The sequence below is a fragment of the Conger conger genome, chromosome 9, assembly GCF_963514075.1.
Source record: "Conger conger chromosome 9, fConCon1.1, whole genome shotgun sequence".
Lineage (NCBI taxonomy): Eukaryota > Metazoa > Chordata > Actinopteri > Anguilliformes > Congridae > Conger > Conger conger.
This window is the reverse complement of record NC_083768.1, coordinates 47,364,161-47,387,939: the sequence shown is the minus strand read 5'-3', so window position 1 is coordinate 47,387,939 and position 23,779 is coordinate 47,364,161. Positions and strand designations below refer to the sequence as shown.

The 23,779-nt window shown below is 41.5% G+C and overlaps 1 long non-coding RNA gene across 1 annotated transcript; it reads right to left on the bottom strand.

Annotated features, from left to right (window-relative positions):
- Window positions 1–11,131: 11,131 nt before the first annotated feature.
- Window positions 11,132–23,353, bottom strand: LOC133137381 (uncharacterized). The gene is made up of 3 exons (XR_009709598.1): window positions 23,252–23,353; window positions 12,413–12,644; window positions 11,132–11,883 (listed from the first exon to the last, which is right to left on the bottom strand). It is a non-coding gene; the product is annotated as an uncharacterized LOC133137381 (long non-coding RNA).
- Between the last annotated feature and the right edge of the window lie 426 nt (window positions 23,354–23,779).

The following is a 23,779-nucleotide window of genomic DNA, read 5'->3' as shown; positions in this document are numbered from 1 at the left end:
TTCAGAAGCTGTTTATTTACTCATATCGGGCATGATCCAGTCTGTTAACATTTCAAGGGGGGGAGGTTAATGCAAATTTATCTCGTCAACCCTCCATTTTGTTTGAGGAAATGTATTTGCAAGACTTTTAAAAAGGGTAAAGTCCTACATTTCCATTCCTAATTACTTGCAAAAATTGACAAACCATTTACAAGTGAAGCACTGGATTTCAGTAATTTTGTTGTATAAAGTATAAAGTTGTGATTTACAGGGTTTGCATATTTTGTGGTTGGATATATTTACTTTCAGATTGAGCTCCAGCTAATAGTTAGATTTTATGCTGAGAATGCTGTTTTAGTTTGATATATTTAAGGTGTTTTAGAATGATTATTTGAGCTACATAAGCTACATAACCAGCTTGTTACGGTTAAGCTAAAGTAAACAACTAATGAGTGAACTCTCTTTCCTGGTTGCTCAGTGGTTCAATTCAATTATCTCTCTCTTTCTCCTGCCCTCAATCAAAGGGACTATTCTTTGGTGCTGCATCATATCCTCCTGAGTAAGTTTCTAAGTAAGCAAAGTTTGCCAGGGAAGGCCATTTCGTGTATTGGACTGCAGCCCAGATTTTTCAACAGAACTTTCCTTTCACGTGGCCTGTCTTGATCTTGCTCACATGCCCATGCCAAATATATGGCCAGTAAAAAGATTTCAGTCGACAATCAAATTGAATAAAACAAATGCACACATTTCACACGTCAGTAGTAAACTATACACAACAAGATATATTGCAATAATGTATTCTTCATTAATATTTCTGATATAAATGACCATGCTTCAAAAACCTACAGAGAAATATGTTCGTTACCAGTGTAGAGTGACAATTATTTACTTACTTATTTATTTGTGAATGTTTGGAATTGTGTTATATTTAACTGTTAAAAACTTGCTCAGTGAATATACTTTTATTTGTTTGATAGCTGCAGCCTTCATGTTACTGCAAAACATTTCTGAAGAGCTCGACCCCTGAATAGTATCAATAATCAGGAGAACATACTGTGCTGAAGTTTTGTCGCACTAGCGTGTCAAACATTCTTCCCCAGTGCACTGCACACAGTTTAGATTAAAGATTTTAGTGACAGGTCTGCATTCTCAGTCCTGTAATCTATAGTAAAATAGTGATGTACATAAACAGTAATTAAGTATGCCTATTGACTCTAGTAAATTCTGTACCTATTCTGGGTGACAGCAAAAAGGGAAAGCTAATGACTGGAGGCATGACTCCCAGGATACATTCAAATTCCCAACAGCTTTCCATCAGAACCTAGATCAAGGATATGACCAGGCAGGGGCAGGAAAGCAGTATTTGCGAAAGGCTGCCCTCACACTAGAGTAAATAGACTTGTTAATCCCAGCGTTGGGGCCTTGCTCGATGGTGAAAAATGGTATCCATTATTACTGGCCACTGAGCGGACAGACTGTAAAACGCAAAGCGGACTTTTAACTTTGCTTAACTGGGCGGGTCCACTAAGGATGATTACAGAACACCTTGAGAGCAGGCTCAGGGCTGAAATACTAAATTAAAGCAAAATGGCGAACATATTTGTGCTTTTGTACTTGTTACACCAAGGAAAAAAGCATCAGAAAGCATCAGTGGACCTGACACAAATAAGCTCTTTTGTGTAGTTGATTTAGGAGACAACAAGCAAGGTCAGATTCAGTGGATCAAAATGAATTAAATGCCTTGGCTTAAAAAATGATACTTTTCTAACAATTAAACACACTTCCGCTGAACATTTTTGTGATGAAAAGTCAGTGAAAAACTGATGAAATGCTGTCTAGTCATTAAGGAAAACCCAGATGCATTTATTTGCCAAGTGAAGGTTTTCTCAGCCACTAGGACATAGTCAGGCTACATCCGGGAGCTTGTTAACCTAGACGTCTACATTCTGGCTTTTGCCCACTAGGATATAGGGTAGTAGCAACATAAACAATATGCAAATTGACCCAGATATGTTATTCTTGATCTAATTTCCAATGTGCACCACAGGCATAACCCAGATGACAACTGTCATTGAACTCATGTATTTGTACTGTACTATCTAACCTGTTGCAATGTGGCACAGACAGTTGTCAGTAAAACTGGCAAGGCGAGAATCCTGAAAGTAACTGATATCGATCACCACTGCTGACTTATCTGTGAAAACACAGGTTTTGCTAGCTATGCAAGCAGAGGAACCTGTCCCTTCCAGGTTGCCGTTTAAGTCAAACAGTTGGAATGAGAAAAATGCTGCAGTCATGCTCTCTTTTACAAGAGAGTTACACGAGAGTATAGAAAAAGCACTTTGTAAAAGAATAATTAAGCACTTATGTACCTGGGCTTAATTATACTCTCTTGTAACTATCTTTTAAAAGGTAGATATCCCTTGACTGCAGTATTTTTCTCATACTATATGTAACATACTGTAAATATTTCAAGTTCTTCCACAGGCATCAGCAGGGGCAGTCTGGACCTACCCATTCCCAACTCTGCTCTGTTCTGTCAGAATTCCCCATCCAGCACAAAAAAACAGCCACCAATGAATATAACCCTGGAAGACAGAAATCTGTCAATCTGTAAGGTATAATGAGTATTGAATAATGTATAGCATATATTATAAATTCATACAACTGGGCATTGAATTCATTAATGTAGAGCAAATTCAGGTACATGCCAGTTCTTCTTCAGGGAATACAGCTTAGAACATTCCAGATGTGAGCTGGGCAATGACACTCCGGTTTGCCTTTCCCAGGATGAACTCTTCATGACAGTTCAATCTGGGATTCCCTTGGCTCCTCTGAGGAAAAACATATTTCCTTCTTATACACAAAACAAAAAACTCAGAGTTTTAGACAGGTTATTATTTATTTATAAACAAGTCCAAAATAATTTCTATGACAACCGAGCTTGTGCACTGTAGCTGTAAATAATTGACCTCACGAGATATGCATCATGTGGCCATCTCTTTAATTAAGTTAATGTACATGACAGCGCTGGCTTACAAGTTTTAGAAATGTGACACAATGGAACGTTTTCAAGCTTGGGGATACACAGGACTAATTAAATCATGCTGTGTTAACGGACATCCCATGATCTAAGGTCGCCCTTGTCAAACTTTCACATATTTTATTCTCGCACAAACACTAAATGCCTTTTCAATTCGTGATTTCACTGTGGGTTCGTTGGTCCTCTCTTTGGGGGGGATTTCAGCTTGTATAAATATCCTACAAACTCTTCTTAAAGACTAAAATAGAAACGTATGCAAATAAAGCATTCAGTCAAACGGCGATGTACTTGCACTGCTTTTCGGATCCATTCTTCGCAGTAGCATAGCATAGCGTTTAGTTCCAGTTGCCGTGGGTAACGGCCGCCCCAGGGAATGTCATTACTGGCGTAAATTAGCACGCTTGTTTTGAGCTGTTTACTGTACAAGCGCCTACATGTCAGACATAAATGGAGAGGAACAAGCAGAAGTGTAATGCTGCGCTCTACAAACCAGGATCGTGATCATGAAGCTTCCAGGCTCGTACAGTATAAACTCCGAAGTGGAGCTCTGCTGTGGGTTTCCTGGTCATAATTTCAGTTGAAAATCAGTAGAAATCTTAAGAAGATACTTTCAAATACTTTAAAACTATATAAACTACTCTGCTTTAGAATGCATGCTTGGCAAATGGGTCCATTGTGAATAGGTTAGTATAGACAGACAAGAAAACATTGCTCTAAGAGATGGCCAAACTCGCATAGTGAAATGGGCTTGTTAATAAAAGATTAAAAACTGTTAAATTAGAGTAATTTCTAAATATGGGGCAACAAAACTGCACCTGTGAAAGTGGCAGTTACTCCACTTGTCATTTTTGAAAAAGATACAACTTACACATGGCTCAGGATATTTGCTTTTCTTAGGGATACGGGGAGTGGTGGCTTTGTAACACTGTTGATTCTTCAGGGTGGATAGCGTAATCGCCACATCCGTCATATCAGAGCCGGACTGCTCTACTTCCTGGGATTTTTTTCCCCCAGGTTCCTGCTGCTACTGGCCTTCAAAGGGCCATGCACTGTCAGCCTGTTGTTTGGATGTACAATACAGTACACATTCAGTACACTGGTAGAACTTTTATGTTCCTTTGCAGTTAGCACCCCCTGTCCTCTGATTCAAATATAACTGCTTTTAAGAATATCCATCCATCCATCCATTATCTGAACCTGCTTATCCTGATCAGGGTCGCATGGGGGCTGGAGCCAATCCCAGCATACATTGGGAGAAAGGAAGGAATATACCCTGGACAGGTCGCCAGTCCATCGCAGGGCACACGCACCATTCACTCACACACTCATGCCTACATGCCTACTCATGCCTACATGCCTACACACACTCATGCCTATATGCCTAACCTGCATGTCTTTGGACTGTGGGAAGAAACCGGAGTACCCAGAGGAAACCCACGCAGACACGGGGAGAACATGCAAACTCCGCACAGAGAGGCCCCGGCCGAAAGGGATTCGAACCCAGGACCTCCTTGCTGTGAGGCAGGAGTGCTACCCACTGCACCATCCGTGCCGCCCACTTTTAAGAATATGAAGATCCCATTTCACTTATGAGACTTGTACTGCTTGACTCAAAGGGAACTCAAACCAACTTCATTTCAAATATGCATTATTGCATTACTCTATTTATTCTCCAACTAAATGCTGTATTACATGCTTGACGGAATAAACAATTAATAGTAAATAGTTCATGTTTTAACATCTTTATTACAGTTAAGATTTGAAATGTTCAATATGGAAATAAAATCATTTTAGTTAGGGAGGACACCAAAAAAGTTCTATCTGATTTGACATTCATGTCAGATTTTGTAGTGCAATATCATGAAAGCAGTTTCAAACACTTTGAATTGTCAACTGTAAGGAAGTCCAACTGTCAGGAATCGTGACACATTTAACACTAACTATTTCATTTATATCTGCCAGAATGTAACTTTATATAAACATAGCCTTGAAACTTTAATGGAAACTTTGAGCCTGTGTCTAAGTAGGCCTTTGTCTTCAACTGCCAACGGTTGTCTTTTTACACGAGCAGACAGACAGCCTGTGAAGGTTCCTCTCAGTAATCAAATGACTGAGATCTTAATTAAATTGACGCTACGGAATTAAATGACTAAATGAACATTAAATAATTACGACCTAGTCACATCCGCGTCTAGAAGTGCCAAGTTGTCAGCAAATATCCGTGTCCGCAAATCTGATAACGAGAAGCCTGAACTTTATCAGCAATGGGTATGGCGCCCCCTAGAGGACACCATTTATAACCTGCCAAGAGGAACCTAATTTTTTCATTACTCAAACTTGTGCATGTGTTCCTTTTCTGAACCTATTTAAAAGAATGATGGCAGCACGTGCCAGGAGTGTTTTAACATAGCCTGCTTCATTTGCTTCATTTGTTGTGTTGCTGTTAGCATCCTGCCGGACATCCGTAAATCCTTGGTTTTGAATGCAGTTTCACAACACAATGCCTGGAATCACAGCGATGTGTGTTTGGGGAGTGCCATAGTTTTACCTCATTATTCTTTAGAAATTGTTACATGTGCAAAGGGGTATTGAAAGGATTAAGATACCTGATTCCACCTCTTGTCCAGTATGAGAGTTAGAAATAAATATTTGAGTCACTCCTAACCCAGATAGAGCAGTATTATTGTGAAAAATCAATACATGCAATACCTCCTGGAAATATAATAAAACATACCAGCAGTGGACACAAATTGCCGGATTCTAAAATTGTGTGCATGGACTATTGATGGGTTTGCAGTTTTGTCTTTTAATAAGAGTTGTTTTATTTGGATGAGCTGTAAGAACGTGCTATTTTTTAACAAAGCATACGTCATTCCTTAACGCAGACACAGATATCGGCGCTAACGTCTTGACCTAGATAAACTGGGACATGTGCATCATGTCAAGGCCTTTAAGGGCATATAAACCAAGATAGAACAGCAGTGTGTTGAAGGTTGCAGCAGCGCAAACCTTTGTTGTGCTTCAGTGATCTTCCCGCAGGGCCAGTGTAATTAAAATAACCATTTACTTTCTTGAATGAATCTTAAACTGTTAATAGTAGATAGTTTGACCATAACTGTCTAACTTTACAATACAGTCCTGCATTTTCTAATTGCCAGCCTTTGACCACACACCAATGGTCCACCCACAGTCATGTGACTTCCCTCTTTCATGCAAGGCCAGTTGGTTAGTTTGCCAATCAGTGTATCCAATAACAAGTGTCCATTCACTGTTAAATATGCCACATGCTTTCTGTTTGCAGCACACCTTAGTGGCTCAGCTAAAATCATGGATTAACATTTAAAAACGTAGTATATTTTATTCATACAATACACTACACTACAGCAACTGGATAAAACTGGTTAACAATGCATCATAAACATTCGAGTCGCGGTGTTGCCGGTTGCTACGGGAGCACCGATGGCATTGGGCGGCGGGCTCTGATGGGCACTCATCCGGAACGTCCGTGGACTGGAGTACGGTATCCTCCGCGCCGCGCTCAGGTCCAGTCGCGCTCCACCGCCGCTCTCCCGGCGCCAGTTAGGTTGTCCCGGCAACTCTTTCAAGGGCAAGAAGCTCAGCGAGCTATTTCCGTTCCTCACGAGACGACGGCAGTGGAAGAGCTTGTCGTAAAGCTTTCTGTCTGTGCTCGTGTGTATTCGGTTTCCAGGGCACAATCCCTTGAGATGCAACATCTAATTTTAAGGAATTAGGATATTAAAAACAATTTTAAAAACAAAACGGCCAGAAATTATTTTTCAACCAGCAACATGGTCTCCTGTCCAATTTATCACCAAATTCAGTCCTATGCAGGGGTCCCCAGTCATACCCGAAAAGGACCAGTGTGGGTGAAGGTTTTTTTCTATGACAGCGAATTAACCTAACGCGGTCTTCAATCAAGACCTTGATAAGTAGAATCAGGCGTTTCGGTGCTGAGCTAATACAGAAACCTGCACCCACACCAGAATGTGGACCCCTGCTGCTTTATATACAGCACATTCAGCATCTATCAGCTATACATGCTGATATGCTACTGGCCTGCTCCAGCCCTGAGCACTTACCATCCAAGGCTTGGGTGCAGGGATAACAGCTTCTGTATTATAAATGGTTGGAATTTATAATATATAGCGCCTTTATCCAAAGCACTGTACAATTCATCAAGCACCCATTCATACACACACTCACACACCAACAGCAATTGGCTGCCATGCAAGGCGCCAACTAGCTCATCAGGAGCATTTGGGGATTAGGTGTCTTTCTCAGGGACACTTCGACACAGGCATTTGGGGATTAGGTGTCTTGCTCAGGGACACTTCAACACAGCCTGGGCAGGGGATCGAACTAGCAATCCTCTGACTGCCAGACGAGTGTTCCTACTGCCTGAGCCATGTCGCCCCTTGGTGAATTAGGTGAATGAGTGAAGGGCCCCAACCCCCAGAGGACCTTTTGGAAAATGTTTTGTCATTACCTACAAGATGAAATATTTTAGTTTTCCTTTTTTTCCAATCTGTGATTTTGACAGCCCAATTGCTTTTATCCATCCATCCATCCATTATCTGAACCCGCTTATCCTGAACAGGGTCGCAGGGGGGCTGGAGCCTATCCCAGCATACATTGGGCGAAAGGCAGGAATACACCCTGGAGGGGTCGCCAGTCCATCACAGGGCACACGCACCATTCACTCACACACTCACACACTCATACCTACGGGCAATTTAGACTCTCCAATCAGCCTAACCTGCATGTCTTTGGACTGTGGGAGGAAACCGGAGTACCCGGAGGAAACCCACGCAGACACGGGGAGAACATGCAAACTCCGCACAGAGAGGCCCCGGCCGACAGGGATTCGAACCCAGGACCTCCTTGCTGTGAGGCGGCAGTGCTACCCACTGCACCATCCGTGCCGCCCATCAATTGCTTTTATGAGATGCTATATTTGTAAAATAGATTGCAACTTTTGCAAAGTAAATACAACAGAAATTACAAACAGAAAATTAATTTTGACCAAAAATATTTGCAGCTATCAAACCATTTGGCTCCTACTAGGTTGGAAGAGCAGAATACTTCAGAGAACAAGATAGAGCTAGTCTTACTCGATAGCAACAGCTGTCTGAGATATACTGTATGTGTTACTTAATCCCAGTAAATCTTGTGGGATTCCTGGTATCCCCTTTTTATTGAATTTGACAACCCCCTTTCTGGGAGGTTGTATCAGCCAAATGGAATATTTTAAAGATATATTTTATCCAACATGCAATTTTTGATTGATGAAGTTCTTTGTTCTGTGTTGAGTCTTACAGTATGTTTTGTTTACATTTGTTGATTATTGTTGTTAATGCAAAGTCAAAGACAAATCTCCTGAAATAGATGTTGAAGTTTTCTATTCAAGTCTAGAGGAAAGAATTTCCATGGTGGCATAAGTCATAATTCTCTTCACAGCGAAAGTGCTTCTGCTTTGCCACACATATCTATTAAACTGTAAGACAAAGAAAAATTTGCTTGGCAGGCTAGAAATGAAATGCTTTATATTCATTTTATTACTTCATTTATTGCATTACTCTTCATCTTTACATCAACACGGTTTATTTACAAGTTCCTTTCTCTACAGTTACAAGAGTCAAATATTTCCTAATGAGGTGTTAACAGAGTGTGAATGAATCACCTGCACCGTGGTAGGGAGGTGGGAAACAAGGGCCGTATCTGTTTCTTGTTTTGGCCCTAACATTTCTACCATCTGACATTTCTTGATAAGCGCTTAAAAAACTGTTCCTGTGTCCCTAAATGAACACTTTTACTGTCATCAAATCTACAAAATAACCATTGTTGGTGTATACAGCCAGTTAGCTCATTTAGCCAGAATAATTGGTGGAAACAAAAAGCTGCATGCACACCAGCCCAGGACTTGCCAAGCCCTGGAGCAAGGAGAGGACCAGTGGAACTGCATGGCTCTGGAAAGGGGTTAGGTTGTGTTGGCATGGAAGACTGCCTGGTTGACTATCAGTGATACAGGTAAGGGACGCAGGGACCAGTGGGTGAGCAGAAATGGCAAAGGAATGCCCTGGGTCGGTGATTACACCTACACGTCATGCAAGGCTGAGCATTTTCTGTTACCGCGAGGTTCCCGATGGGGGTGAGGTGTGCGTGCAGTAAGATGGCTGCCAGGGAGATGGGGCAGGGAACCAGTTTTAGCTTTGAAGAAACGGCCAGCCAGGCTGCTGGAGAGGTTGCACTCGCAGCTATCTGACAGACACAGAGCACTGCTCCCCAAGCATCTTTCTACAGCATGGAGACAGGTCATCAATTAAAAAAATAACTTTCCATTCTGTTCTTCACAGATGAGTGCAAGCGCTCTCAGAAGAAGGGCAAGAGCAAAAGCAAAGTGACATTTTGACGATAGATACAAGCAAAACTTTTGTGTTTCGGCCTTGTTTTCGCCTCGAGGAAGCAGTACATTAATTTCACAAGTCACTGATCCGCTTCGAGATATTCATCGTGCCTTTCATGCTGTAAATACAAATAACGTTTCGTGTAACATCTCTATCTGGGCTTTGTTTTCGATGCGCTCGTTGGCTTTTTGGGCGTTGGAGCTGCTGCTGTTGCTGCCCTGATAAATAAAGCGATTAGGCCAGAGCTCTGAGCCTGTGGCTATCGGTGGCTAACAGCAACGAGATGAAACAGGACCTGGCTCTCGCCTTCTCTGGACTCTTCTCCTATCATTCACCTAGGAACCCGGCGCGGTGGCTACTGACGGACCCGTTTTAAAACCTGAAACCCCCAGGAGTCTGAAGAAGGCGGCTCTTATTGGAGAGTTTGGCAGCAGATTGGTAATGCATCAGACACTGCCTGTAACAGATGCGAAAACTGGGCTGAGGCCGGGATGGGAAATTATTCCACACAGCTCAGTGTAAAAATATAATGTTTTTAAATATGTAATGAATGACATACATAAATGACCTTTTAAAAAATGTTCATACCATATATGCATAAGTAGGTTAATACTGTACATTAGCTTACATAATTTATGTCATTCTCTGCAGTAAGGTAGGAGGCACTATGTAATATGCAAAACTAGGCCTACCTCCTTCACAGGAAAAAATGTATAGACTTTTTCATAGTGTTTTGCACTCTAGTTTAAAAAGACTAGAAAGTTTTAATGGGCAGGCGAATGAATATCACTTAGTAAAGGGAATGAGGCAATTGGAATAGCCTATGTGTCACTAGCTGCTTGTTAACACAGATATTGGAAATGGCATGGATGGGATTTTGTCTCTTTACTTGGCAAAAGCTAACGGCATTTAAAAACATATATTTATTTGTATTTAAAATGATATTAGTTTCCACTCTGTGTTTTAAATCTCTCCTGTGACAATGTTAACTAATGCATCTTTCAGAATTCATTTTCAAATATAATAAAGTCAAAATGATTGATGAATCTGTATTATACATTTTGTCAGGTCAAAACGTACAGCCTACAGTACTCGGATTTGATCATATAGGCATCATTTTTCATAACGCTGACATGTCTTCTGCGCCTTCTCGATTTTCAACTTGGCTTTCAGCGCATTTCCAAAAACTGCTGGCTTCGGCCTCTCGTAACAGAGTGCCCAACTCAGATAGTGGAGCTCGTGAGGACTGTTTCCAAGGGCCCACAAAACCCACAGCTGTGCATTTTCCAGGCCCATGGCTGAGCAGCTTAACAGTGGAGCGTCAGAGTACTGCTGTGCTTTTAAAATATAAACGCAGGGTCTTTTCAAGGGTGTGGATGATTAGGCAGAACACGCTCCCCACATAACCGTGTCCTTTTTCAGTCTTTTCTCCAAAGATCTGTTGGTGGCAGGCGACAGTCACAGCTGGTGCAGGAGAGCGGGCTGACACCATTTTAATAAATTACACCCCAGTGCCAGCCCTCCTTCCCTCCCTCCCTATTCTCTCCTTTTTCAAATCCCCGACTCTCAAACTGAGGCATTTTTACCCCGCAGGGAAAAGGGTACTTCACGCCTGGTTTTGTGGGTGAGGTCTAAGTCTTGAGAGGTTGTCACAGCTACTAAGGAATCTGTCAGACCACCTACACCTTTTTCATTTACTTTAATGAGAGTAAGATGGAAAGAAAAAAAGTAAGGAAAACTACACTCTGATATGCTTAATAATAACACAATCTTAATGTACCTGCATGCGGTATTTCAATGAAATACCAGCCAAGCTTTAAATTGTAAGAATGGTCAAAAACTCTAATAATGACATACATGTGCATGTTCTTCTTAACAAATTACATACAAGGCCACATTTAATCATTAGTATTTTTTACAAGGAAATGAAAATTAGACAGAAGTAGATAACAGACACATGTGAGTCTGAGGACAGATTCCCGGCACAATACTGTTTCCTCAGGAAACCGTGGAACATTCCGGAATGGTGAACCATTTTATTTACGCTGGTGCTGCAACAGGAGGTTATGCAGGGCAACAGAAGGTCTAACAGCAAACAGCAGCACCGGTGAAGGAAGCACATATTCTTCTACGGTGCGAACATGTCCAATTCCATGCACACATCCTCCAGATCCCAGTGACACAGCCCCGCTCTCCTTCTCCAACCTGCGCTGCCTGAATCACAAACCGCTACGGCTGAATTCGGTTACGTTCCGATCTGAGAGAAAATAACTTCTCAAAAAACTTAAATTACCCAGCGGCTTGGACAAATCTTTTACAGCGGGTATGCTTTGTGAATATGTGTGCCTCGGAGCAGATGGTCCGTCAGTTGTCTCCTTTTGTATGTGTGGGGAAAACCAATCTTGTGCTTTTCACGGGTGTCATTCATCCGCCAACCTTGAAAGAGAAATAACAGATCGTTAATAAGAGCCGAGATGGCAGTGACCGCCTCTGGGCCTTTCCTCGTTGACAGTGCTTTATTAATGCTGACTTTGTCCCCCTCGAATGATTCAGAACCCTGCGTGCCTACGAGCAGGAAGCACTGCTTTCCACCCAGCCGAATGCCCTCAGTCACCTACCCCCTCCTGCTATTGTTTACCATCCAAACTTGTCCTTTCTCACTCTCAGAGGTTACTTGCCCAAGGTACTTTCCTACCCTGGAAGGCAGAGGTTTTTAGACCTAGAGAATTACCAGTGGTAGATAAGCAAACTAGCTGGCTCAGTAACACAGATAGATTTGATAAAAATACATTAAAGAAACTGTCGGCGAAGAAGTACTGTATGTACACATAATCTGCGGTTGGCTGAGCTGAACCCGCTGGCCGAACTGCTGATCGCAGTCTTGGAAGCAGCATCTGCCTTCCAGGCACCACTGAGGGAAGGAAAGTTCTATGGGTACATTTAGAAAAATCTCTGCAAATATTACCACAAGGACACGGGAGTGTTGGAGCACCGGGAATAATGCGGGGGGCTTACAGCCGGGACCCCCACCACCGCCTTTGCTGGGCCTGTTTCCGCGTAGCGGGCCACGGAGTTAATTGGCAGCCGTTCCGCTGGCTGCAACACAAGACACGAGGGGGAGAGAGAGCTCCCATGTCCTGTGTTGCAGCCACTGGCCCCCGCCACAAGTCACCTTCAGGCTCTGTCGGCCCACTTTCCTGCAGAGAGAAAGAGAAACGAGTCCTGTTTTTCGGCAAAAGGGCCCCTCATTCATCACTGCGTCTCCAATACCCTTTGTTTCACCCCACGTTCAAAGTGGTAGGCCCATCCATGCGTGTTCTGTCGCCTGGAAAAGGTTGCTGCACAAGGGTTTCTACCTTTGAAATCCATCCCTCTTTGCACCAACTGAGCAGAAAGCGTTTTGCATGGTTACAGTATTACAGTCAGTACAAGGTGTCGGGACAGTTACGTCATTGTGCTTGAAAGGTCTCAACTGTGATTCTTTGCTGCTTCAAAGCTAACAGTTAGCTTTTGGCCTTGATCTGTTCTAGGTGAGAATGATCAGTCTGTTCCAATTCATATCACAGTTTCAACTCAACTCATTTTCTTTCCAGTAGACTTAACATTATAAAAGCCTATTGAAATAGTATAAAACATGACAGGCAGGGATCATTCATCAAAGGTGGAAAAAACATTTCACCTGGTTCTTAAGAACATCAAGCTGATTTCTCTCATCAGTACAGACATTTGTCTTTCCCCCATTGGTTATATGCGATTGCTCAGATCATACAACAGAAATGTATGTTTTGAAGTTGCTGTTCATAAAAAAAACAACCCATCATAGAGTACATATGGGTGTGGGGCATGATGAAAAATAGAATAGAGCATCACGCTTTGAAAAATGCAAAGGAACAGCTCGTCCATTTTAAAGATACAATATATTTTAACGACAAATCTGGTTTAAAAATAGTTTTTTTAACACAAAAAACTAGTCAGCATTTATTAAGTTTTAGACCAAAGTTAGTGTTCATGCTCGGGTACGTGAGGCCTTTTCTTTTTTCACCAATATTGAATCATCAAGTGTGCCCCTTGAAATCACCACTGTGACAATTACAGTCATGCGGGGAAACAGGACTGAGACAGGCCTGTGGTGGGAGGTAAGCCCACAGAAATGCAGAGCAGCACAGTTATAGGCATTTATAGGCAAAGAGGTTCAGTTCTGACATTGATACTGACTACAGTCACTAGCAAATCATCTCTAAACTCATGATTTACAGTGGGCTTCAGAATTATTGGCACCCCTGACTGGCAATGCACAAAAAATACTTCAAAAATAAACAAAATAATTGCTGAGATAAACTCTTTAGAATTCCTGTAATCCCTGTCTCCGTATTTTTAGACAGAGATTTTGAATTCTGTAGCCTATACAATTGCAGCATTCTTCTCGCATATATAGACAAGCTAGATATTATTTTATGTGAGTCATGTATAATTCATTTAACTTGTCCCAATTGTATCTTTTAATTAAATCTGCAGAAAATTGTTCATTGACAAGCAATGCTGTCATGCTAAAAGCTGTGCTTAGTCTCATTTCCAGTCAGGGGAGATGAATAATCTGAAAATTGATTGCTCATTGTCTGCCATAACTATATATTTATCCAGTTCAAAGCATAAACCTGAATGACAGAAAATCAAAGCACCCTATCAGTTTGTGACCATGTGTCAATAAAGGTTTGTAAGCTGTTTCTTGCATTGTCCCTGATGAAGAAGGACAATAAAACACACCTCATGCTCAAGAAGGAAAATTGAAGAGCGTGTGTATACATGTTCTGATGAAGCATGCTCATTCACAAATTAAACGTGAGACCTACCGACATTTTAGTGATTACTGAAGATTGAGGAAACATCTTTCCCCTGTTATGATTACTCAAATGCTATTATAAGTGCTGTGACATACTTCCTCAGTTTTGTGGTGGAAGTTTTCACACCCCTGAAAAATTCTCCCAACATTTTTTTTTTTTTTAGATTTCCTGATTCCCTTGAGGAATCTATTTCACCATCATTGCAACAGAAAGTAATTACCCAGTAATTGAAACACCAGAAATGTGTGTTCTGAGATGGGAGCTGCCAAGGACAAGCAGACAAGGTGAAAGAATAGAGGAGAGGTGAGAACAGCGCAGTCAGTCACAGAGAGAGGGGGGATAGAGGGAGAGAGAGTGAGAGAGAGAGAGAGAGAGAGAGAGCCTCACACCCATACCAAACCTTTGTTCTTTCCTTTTAACTTGACAGCCTACAGTTGCTATGGTATGTAGTGTGCAAAATATGGAAACAATCGTGTTCCAAGATGACTGAAGAGCTTTAGCTGTTCCATAAGGAAGTATACAGATTTTCCTGGCATGGTTTGAGTGCACTCATACCCTCAGAAAGCAAGATCAATGTCATTCCTTACTTAATGGTACTGAGTAACCATGATAAATCATTTCTTTCCTACAGGAAGAGCTGTCTCTCAAAATAACCATTCCCCTATCCACAGTATCCAAGTGGTTCTGGACAGTGATGTTGCAGTTTTTAGTTTTTTTCACTCACCAGATCTGAGGATTTATGGGATATTTGGAAACACCCGAGACAGTCCTTTCCACTTCCACCAACTATGCAAGCGATGACTACCAATTTTTTGGAAGAATGGTTATAATCAAAGCAGAATACCAGATGTTGGTAGACTATGTCACAGGATATGTGGTGGTCCAGCACCCTATTAAATGACTCTGCATTGTTGCTTCTATTTTTAGCTGGTTTCCTGATTGCTGACAAGCAGATGAACCCCATACATTTCTTCATTCAACACAACATTGTCATGTAGGTTTCAGTAAGTTCACAGATTTCAGTCAGCTACACCTTATTCACACCCATAATAATATAAACCATAAAGCTTTTGATTCATGAGTGCATCCACTTTGAGAGCAGTATCTATGCAAACAATAATACTTTCACACCTTTCTTATTGAACTGGCAGACAGTCTTAAGCCTCATAATGTGAAATAAAGCCAATCGTACACTCTCAGAAACACGCTACACGTTAATCATACACTCTCAGAAATACAGGTACAGTGGGATTTTTTGTTTTTATAACCAATTAGGTGGCACTACTGCCAAGTGTCTTTGACAAACTTTAAATGTTCAGTTCTGACATATTTATAACCAACTCCAACATCAAGCCTGTTTATATGTTCATATCAACATGGCTATGCCCCTCCTGAATGAGTTTGTGAACAGAAGGCAAATCACCAGTGAAAATCAGCACATGCACCTCAGCGAGTGGTGACTGTCCAGTTCCAATGTGTTAAACTGCCTTTGAACAGAGCGTTCAGGGCTGACTAATCATGAATAAAACACAAATTCACAGGGTTCAACGAACCAAACCGTTCATGTACCTAATGTTCTCTCTAGCTAAAAAGAGAAACAAAGTCACTTTTAAGGCTATAACCCAATCAGTAACTACCACATATCCCATTACTTGACATCATCTACCAGCATCTGGTATTCCGCTTGAGGATTACGACACCACTCTTCCCCAAAATTGTCAATCAACTTGTGGGCGGTGTGAAAGGCTGACTCAGGTGTTTCAGAATATCCCATACATGCTCGAGTAATGAGTGGTCCAGATGTGGTGAGTGAGAAAGATGTAAAAACACAACATCATTGTCAGAACCATTTGGCTACTCCGTGGATTGGGGAAGGGTTATCTTGGGATACAGCTCTTCCTGTAGGAAAGAAATTATTTATCATGGGGTGATTACTCAGTTGATTACTCAGTACCATTAAGTAAGGAATAACAACAACCTTGCTTTCTGAGGATATGAGTGCACTCAAACAATCTGTATACTTCCTTATGGAACAGCTAAATCCTTTCGCTTTTGGACCACAGTTGTTTTTCCATTTTGTACATAACAAAACTAGGTTGTCAGGTTAAAAGGAGATAGAGCACAAGGTATAGACATGAGGCTTTTCTACTAGGAACAGGTTATATTTAGGTGCGTGCCTCATATCAATAGTAAAATAATTAAGAATTAAATCATTAAGGTTGTTGGTAGCAAGGTACTTCACCTGAATTGCTTCAGTAACTGTCCAGCTATAATAATGGATTGCACATTCAAAAATGAATGTTTAACCTGCTCTTGATAAGAGTGGTTCTCTCTCTCTCTCTCTCTCTCTCTCTACAAACACTTTGTACTACGTTACTGTGCTATCGTTATGCGCAAATGCACACATATTTTTCTAAGCTACTCTACTCTATAATACTCCGACTGAGTTACTCCAGATATTGTGCCAAATATCTAGGTGACAGAGGCAGCTAATTTAGGCAACCAATCAACCAGAAGGGTTATTATTAAGCGCCAAGCTATTCCCTGTTGTCTGAAACGATTCTTCCTTGAAAGATGATACAGCCCCTGGTTTATCACCACACGGCAGATGCACTGGCAGAGATCGGTTATGTTTCAGTTATTCTTACACCATTACAATTACACTTTACACTTTATCAGCCAGATGCACAGCTAATGAGCCTAGAATTTTTAGTTATCATCATATTTTATTCACTGGAGACTGAGTGAAGAGTATTCTTTTAAAGTATGTTTGGGATAAAATTACATCCTCCGATATCAGACACGTGCAAGTCTCTCTGGGACAGCACATATGGACTTAAATGTGAGTTTTACAAGTGCATGAGAACCAGAGAGGAGAGGAAAGCCTTCTCCATTCCACAAGATGAAGAACGGCAGAGTGACAGGGAAAAGAAGGGTACATGCTAATGCTAACATCGGGCCTTCGCTGAAATCACATCTGGGCACATGAGCGGTGTTGACCTCTATGCCCTCTGTGCCTCAGGATGAAGGAGAGCGTCACATCTCTGATATAGGTGAAGGAAACCTGGGTAACTGTATAGCGGGAGAGGAATGGGCAGGGACAGAATGTACACATCTGCCATGCAATTCAAGGTGGTGTCTTGAAGAACACATTGAAATATAGGACAGATACCAAAGGAAATAAAACTTTGTTTATTTATAATACGGCACTGCTTTTTTGTTCCATTCACAGAGGCAAATAGGAAGTTCAAGGTATTAGTAAGATGGATGCATATGTTGTCCCTTTCAATCTAAAATATGAAATATAATGGAGAAAACATACTCCTCCCCCATTTGCTAATGACCTTAGTTGAGAAATAAATGAAAAGGGTATAAAAAGTGTTACTCACAAACATTGCGATTAAGCAGTCAGCCCCATCCACTGTTTTCATTTCAAGGTTAATTGTTTTCTCATAGTCTATCTAAAATGCGTAATGGCCCACATTTTATTACAAAGCTGAAGCCATCAAGCCTTTGATGATATCAGTACACTATAACAACTCTATCATTGCCTTTCATCTTTCATAATAGTGGCATAAACATTAATGAACATTCTATAATAATTATGATAATTCTCATCACATACTAGAACTGGCAAAGCAGTAAAAAGCAACACAAAAATCTGTTCCGAACAGATTAAATGTCAATGTCAAAGAAGACGAATATTTGTGCAAAAGTGACTCATAAGAAACACTACACTCAAATCCTTTAACTTGACCTGATCCATCAGGTCCATAAATGACCTCCCCTGTACAAAGAATCTGCTTGGGGTCTTTGAAAAGCCTGTTTCGGGAGACAACCCCGTTTCATTGTATTCTCCAATGTACAGTAATGTCGAGGACAATATTTTCCTTTGACGTGAGAAGCGTTGTCGCCTCCTGTCACCGTAGGTTACCGAGCGCACAAAGCCCAGAGTTCTGATGCGGCGTGGGCGAGGACACGGATCAGAAAGGCTCTCTTGTGCCCTGGCTTTGTGTCTTTCGCACAGATGGAGAACATCTGCCCCCGATTCCACTGTCACGCAACAATGCGCCCACAGTGCCAGCCGGGCCAACAATGTGCCCCCATTCATCCTGGACCCAAACGCACCACCGGTCAGGCATTCGCAGCAGCCTACGACCGTACCAGGAACGCACATCCCGCACGTGCTCGCCCGCGATTGACCGCGTTTACAGTTCTGACTCCTTTCAGCTCCGGAACAGCACGCAACGAAATAGAACTGTATCTGTTTGTCACAACAACTGTACACACTGCTGCACGTTCCATAAATCCTGTCCCAATTGAACAGAATCTATACATTTTTGCTCTATTGATGGTTGTGACAAGGCCAAAAGGATAACAGAGATGGATGAGAGAGGATATGTGCTCTGACAGCTTCATCATGATGAATTTCAAATGATTCTTCCTTGGGAATGACGGTTAGACAAATTCGATCTAATGCCCCAGCACACAGATGGGACACTCTGCCATAGAAGGGGCTACCCATATGATGAAATACTGAGGTCCAGACTCACTGTGGCCATGACCACATGATCCATAGGGTTTTTCAGATTTTTACTGCAGATGAGATCTTGGTTCACATCAAATACAGTGCAGTCCGTAAGTATTTGGACAGTGCTACAATTTCTGTTCCTTTGGCTCTGTACTCTAGCAGATTGGATTTTTATGCATAGTTTCCAGTCAGAGGCGTAGGCCAAATGATATGCTTACCAAATAATATGCTGATGCAAAAGAACAGATTTTACCACTTTCCATAGCTTTCCTACGCTGAGCTGAGCTTGTCTGGTGTATTGTAGCCTATGCAATACTTTCAAGAAGCTCAACTGCACCAGGCAAGATCGATCAAGCTAAAAAAAGTAATTAAATCCAAAACAATTGCATATTTGACCAAGGCCTGGTTGACATACCTGGTTAAACAGAGGTAACTGCTTTAAAAACAGCTCAGCAAAAAACATTTCCATTACTCTGTGACAACTGATTGGCTATGTATCTCCCAAATGCACCCCACCCCCACCTGCTTTACTTCAGGAATATTATTCCTCATCATGAAAATATTTCTATTTATAACATTAATGAGAACAGCATGCTGTACTTTTCCAGAGGAGGTGTCCTCTACAAGGACAGAATGGCTCCTCAAAGATGAGTTCCACTCTCCCTCTAACCCACATTAAGGCTGAGAGCAGGGACAGGTTGGGCATCACCAGTTCATTAACTTTAAAGTAGGCACCATTGTTCTTTCATAGCCTCTCAACCTAATTAGGCAAGAAGCTCTTCTCAAATGGATCTGCCATCAGGGGAGACACGGAGTTAAATTTTAATACCATATCCGCCTGGACTCAATATATACAGTGGCTTTCGAAAGTATTCAGACCCCTTCACTTTCAGCACACTTTATGTGCTGAAAAAATTGCCATTTTTGGCCATCAATCTACACTCAATAACCCATAATGACAAAGTGAAAACATGTTTTTCTCTGGCAGGCCGGCAGTTGGCTCTCAGCTAAAGCACAAGTTTCATTACTTGTGATTGGTTGTACATTTGCATTCACTCAGAGTGTGCATAATGCCACTCTCCCTCACAACCTATTTCAAACAGTCACCCCGGTGTAGACGATGCTAAAAATATAAATCTAATACAATATAAATATAATAAATAAATATAATATCTTAAATATAACAATGACAGAGCAAATTAAAGTAATTTCAGAAAATGTTTCTGTTTGAAACCAAAAGATATAGTTAACAACAGACGTGATGCCAGACAGCCTCCACTTGAATGAAACAGATAGAGGACATTCAGTTCAACCCAATTCTGTCTTGGTCTTAATGATTAAGAGCAATTCATGATGAATCACAAGGTGACTGTTTTATTCTTTCCATGTAACAAAAAGCTTAATTTCCTCATTTCAGCTTTTTATTCATTAAAACTTGCATTTCCTGTAATTTATATTGCCTTAAATTCAAACAGTTGAACTGAACAATAAAAGATTGTTTGTGGTGAAAACTTGGGTTGATTCAACATCTGTCCATTCAACATGAAGTTAATTGATTTTCCTCAGTTTAGTTTTTACATCACAAATGTCCATGAAGAAAAACGATTCCACAGAAAACGGTAACACATGCATAAGTCACAGTTGACAATTGTTGATTGAATCCTGGCTCAAATGATGCACCAGCCTACAGGATAGCACTTTCAGGAGATAAAGTATTCCATAACCTTGAAGCAATCAAGAGATAAATCAGATACCTGCTCTGAATGAAAATAAAATAAATTACAAAGCCTACTAAATTGGCTTTGTATGACTTTGCATATTCTACTAAGCAACTGCAGTTAAAGAAGTACTCAAGTAACCCCCCTCCTCCCCACCACCACTGCCCCCCCCCCATGCCCCCCCCATGCCCCCACCATCCTCTCATCTCCCCCATGCATAATCACACAAGATTATTCTTGTTCGTTGCCTCTGATACATCATCAGACCTACAATAGAAGCGGATTGTGTAGAAGTGAAGCGTGTCCCCAGTGCACACGTAGGCTATCTGTGTTACCCCCAGATAAAGCCCTTATCCTCATTCAGGAGGGATACAGGCGTGCCCTTCTGACAGCGCTGGAGATTTGCGGCACAGACCTGAAAGGCGCACGCCTTCAAACATACCCTTGTTGAATAATGCAGGCAAACGCCACTTTTGGCCCGGAACCATCCCGTGGAACGCGGCGTCCTGGAACGACCTCGAGCGAGGCCGGTTCTGAGTGGAGCCCGGCCCTCTCTGCTCGTTCCCCCCTCAAACTCCTGTCTCCTTCTCTCCACTCAGCGCAAACGGGCTTGGTGTTGCGTTACGGATCAGTCTCACAGCTTCCACCCCCACCCCCCTATGCACACACACACAGACACATCCACACACAGACACACACACACACACGCAGACACACACACACACACCTACACACACATACACACTTCAACACATCCTGGAGCGACAGATTCATCCAGCCAACCTGCTGAACTGCGCACTTTAAATTCCACTATGTGTACTTTCTAGTGTACCTGCTAGCTTAATGCCTCAGTGTTACTATCTTAATCGATAGGCCAGTGGTAGTTGGGCATGCCCCTATAGCCGGTTTCCACCTGAGATTTCTTCCCATCGGCAAGTTTTTTCTCACCACTGCTTGAGGATTTTTCTCCCCACTAGGGAGAACTCATATGCTATTTGGGAGCTGAGGGCTGGTATTTATTGTCCCTTCAGGTATTCTGTAAAGTGTCTTTGGGACAGTCTTCTGTGAAAGACTTCTGCTATACAAATAAAATGGAGCACAAGAGCGACATTCATTTTCCTTTCACGGAAGAGATGATTACTGAGTCACTCTCAAATCCCACTACTCAGTCCAATTTCTCACGTCCTTCCTCCTGTCTGCCTTCTGAGAAAATCTTCAAGTACATTATGTTTTCCATTATCATTTAAAAATGTAAATGTGTATAATCATGAAGGAATCAAACAAGTCCCTTTGACCACTGTCATCGGTATTTTAAGTAATCTCTATCATTGTTAACGGTAGGCATTTATATAGTGCCTTTATCCAAAGTGCTGTACAATTGATGCCATGCAAGGCAATAACCAGATCAAAAGGAGCTCTATTTTGGGGGTTAGGTGTCTTGCTCAGGGACACTTCAACACACCCAAAGTGGAATCGAACTGGCAACCCTCCGACTGTCAGACTGCTCTTACCGCCTGAGCCAATGCTTCCCCTTTAACAATCATAATAATAATAATAACCACGACCATGACCATCATCTTCATCATATGACCATCTTCTTCCTTGGTGACACCACCTTCAGCTTCTACATCATCGCACATAGTCGCGTCCATCCCACAACCACATCACTGTTATCATCACCATATCCCTAATCATCCTCCTCGTCATCAGATGATAGAAATAGATCAATCTTGGGGAAACAAGGTGCCTGAAAATCTGGAAGATGCGGACACATTTCGGTCTTATAAATTATATAAAAGTGACCTATACAGCAGTAAAAAGGTCACTTAATGTGAGTGATTTGAGTGTTACTCTATTGTTAACTGGACACATAAAAAAAATTTTTTAAACCAAGTATTATTACAGTTGGAGTACACAAAATATTTTAGCACCGTGTATTTGATTGAGCCACATATTTGAGGTGGTCTCCATTGAATTCCGTGTAGGAACCCTTTTAACAAATTACTTAACGTTAGCCCAGTATATCCCTGTAATGATCACAGAATGGTTGGGTAACCATATACCCAATGATGGACCCAGTATTGCAAAATGTATTATTGTGGTTAGTAATGCAGGAGTATTTCGTATTCACCTTATTTGTTTGCCTTCCGTAATTGAATAATCAACAATTTACTTCCAAATACTATGTCCAAAAAGTTTGGGTATAGTGATAAATAATATTCTAATAGCTGCAAACACATTCGACAATAAGAATGTATGGCAGGTATGCCCTTGAAATGGTTATAGAAAACAGGGACAATCAATACATATCGTATTCAAACTAAACTACTGATACGACTGAACTTTGAAATAGTCTTCGAATGCGTTTCTTTAAACTATACAAGAATTGTTGAACGGTGTTTCCAAAAGACTACGCGGAAATAGTAGGGTAGCCTACGTTTTCCGCTTCTCTAGGGTAGCCCGTGTAGCACCTCTTTTTGACAGACGCGTGCCACAAAACACAAGGTTTTCATAAATTAATTGATTTTGAATGTATACATGTGATTTATCGTTTGAAAATATTTTAGATGGGCGGTTAAAAAAATAAGTTAAACCAATTCGACTATTTATTCATTAATTGAAACAATAGATAAACACATTTAGCATAACTGAATTATAACCTCCAATGAGGTGTAAAAACACAAAACACAGTGTGAGACGAAATAGCAGCCTACCTGATGAGACAAGAATTTAACTGAGAATAAATTGCAACCTTCCCCGAGCTTCCCGGAGCGCATCTTCTAACTCCAAGATGCGCTCGCATCACATAGTCCCTCAGTAGTGTATACAGTTCTGGGTGGAGCTATCGCAGGTGGTTCACTGTGATGTGTCTCCTCGCCAATCGCCACCAGAGTCTCATCCATATGTAATAATACATCTGAGTTATTTATCTTCTGTCCAGTCACGTCCTTGCGCCCCGAGTGCAGACGGAATTTCGGGGTTCATTTCAGACCGGATTGCCTCATTTGATTTCCATCCGCTCAACGAGTATCAGGGCAAGTTAAAGTGAACCTTTCCCCCCTTTCGTTTAATATCCAATTTCATTGACGCAGCGCCGCGGGCCATTTCATATACGCCAAGTGAGTCAGTTAAGAGCTAGAACACAAAAGTCCTGGGCAGACTATATGTCTAGTCCGTGGTGGATTTCTGAAAAAGCGGAGACGTCTTATTTTCAGTTCAACGCCATTAGTAATTGGAAGGAA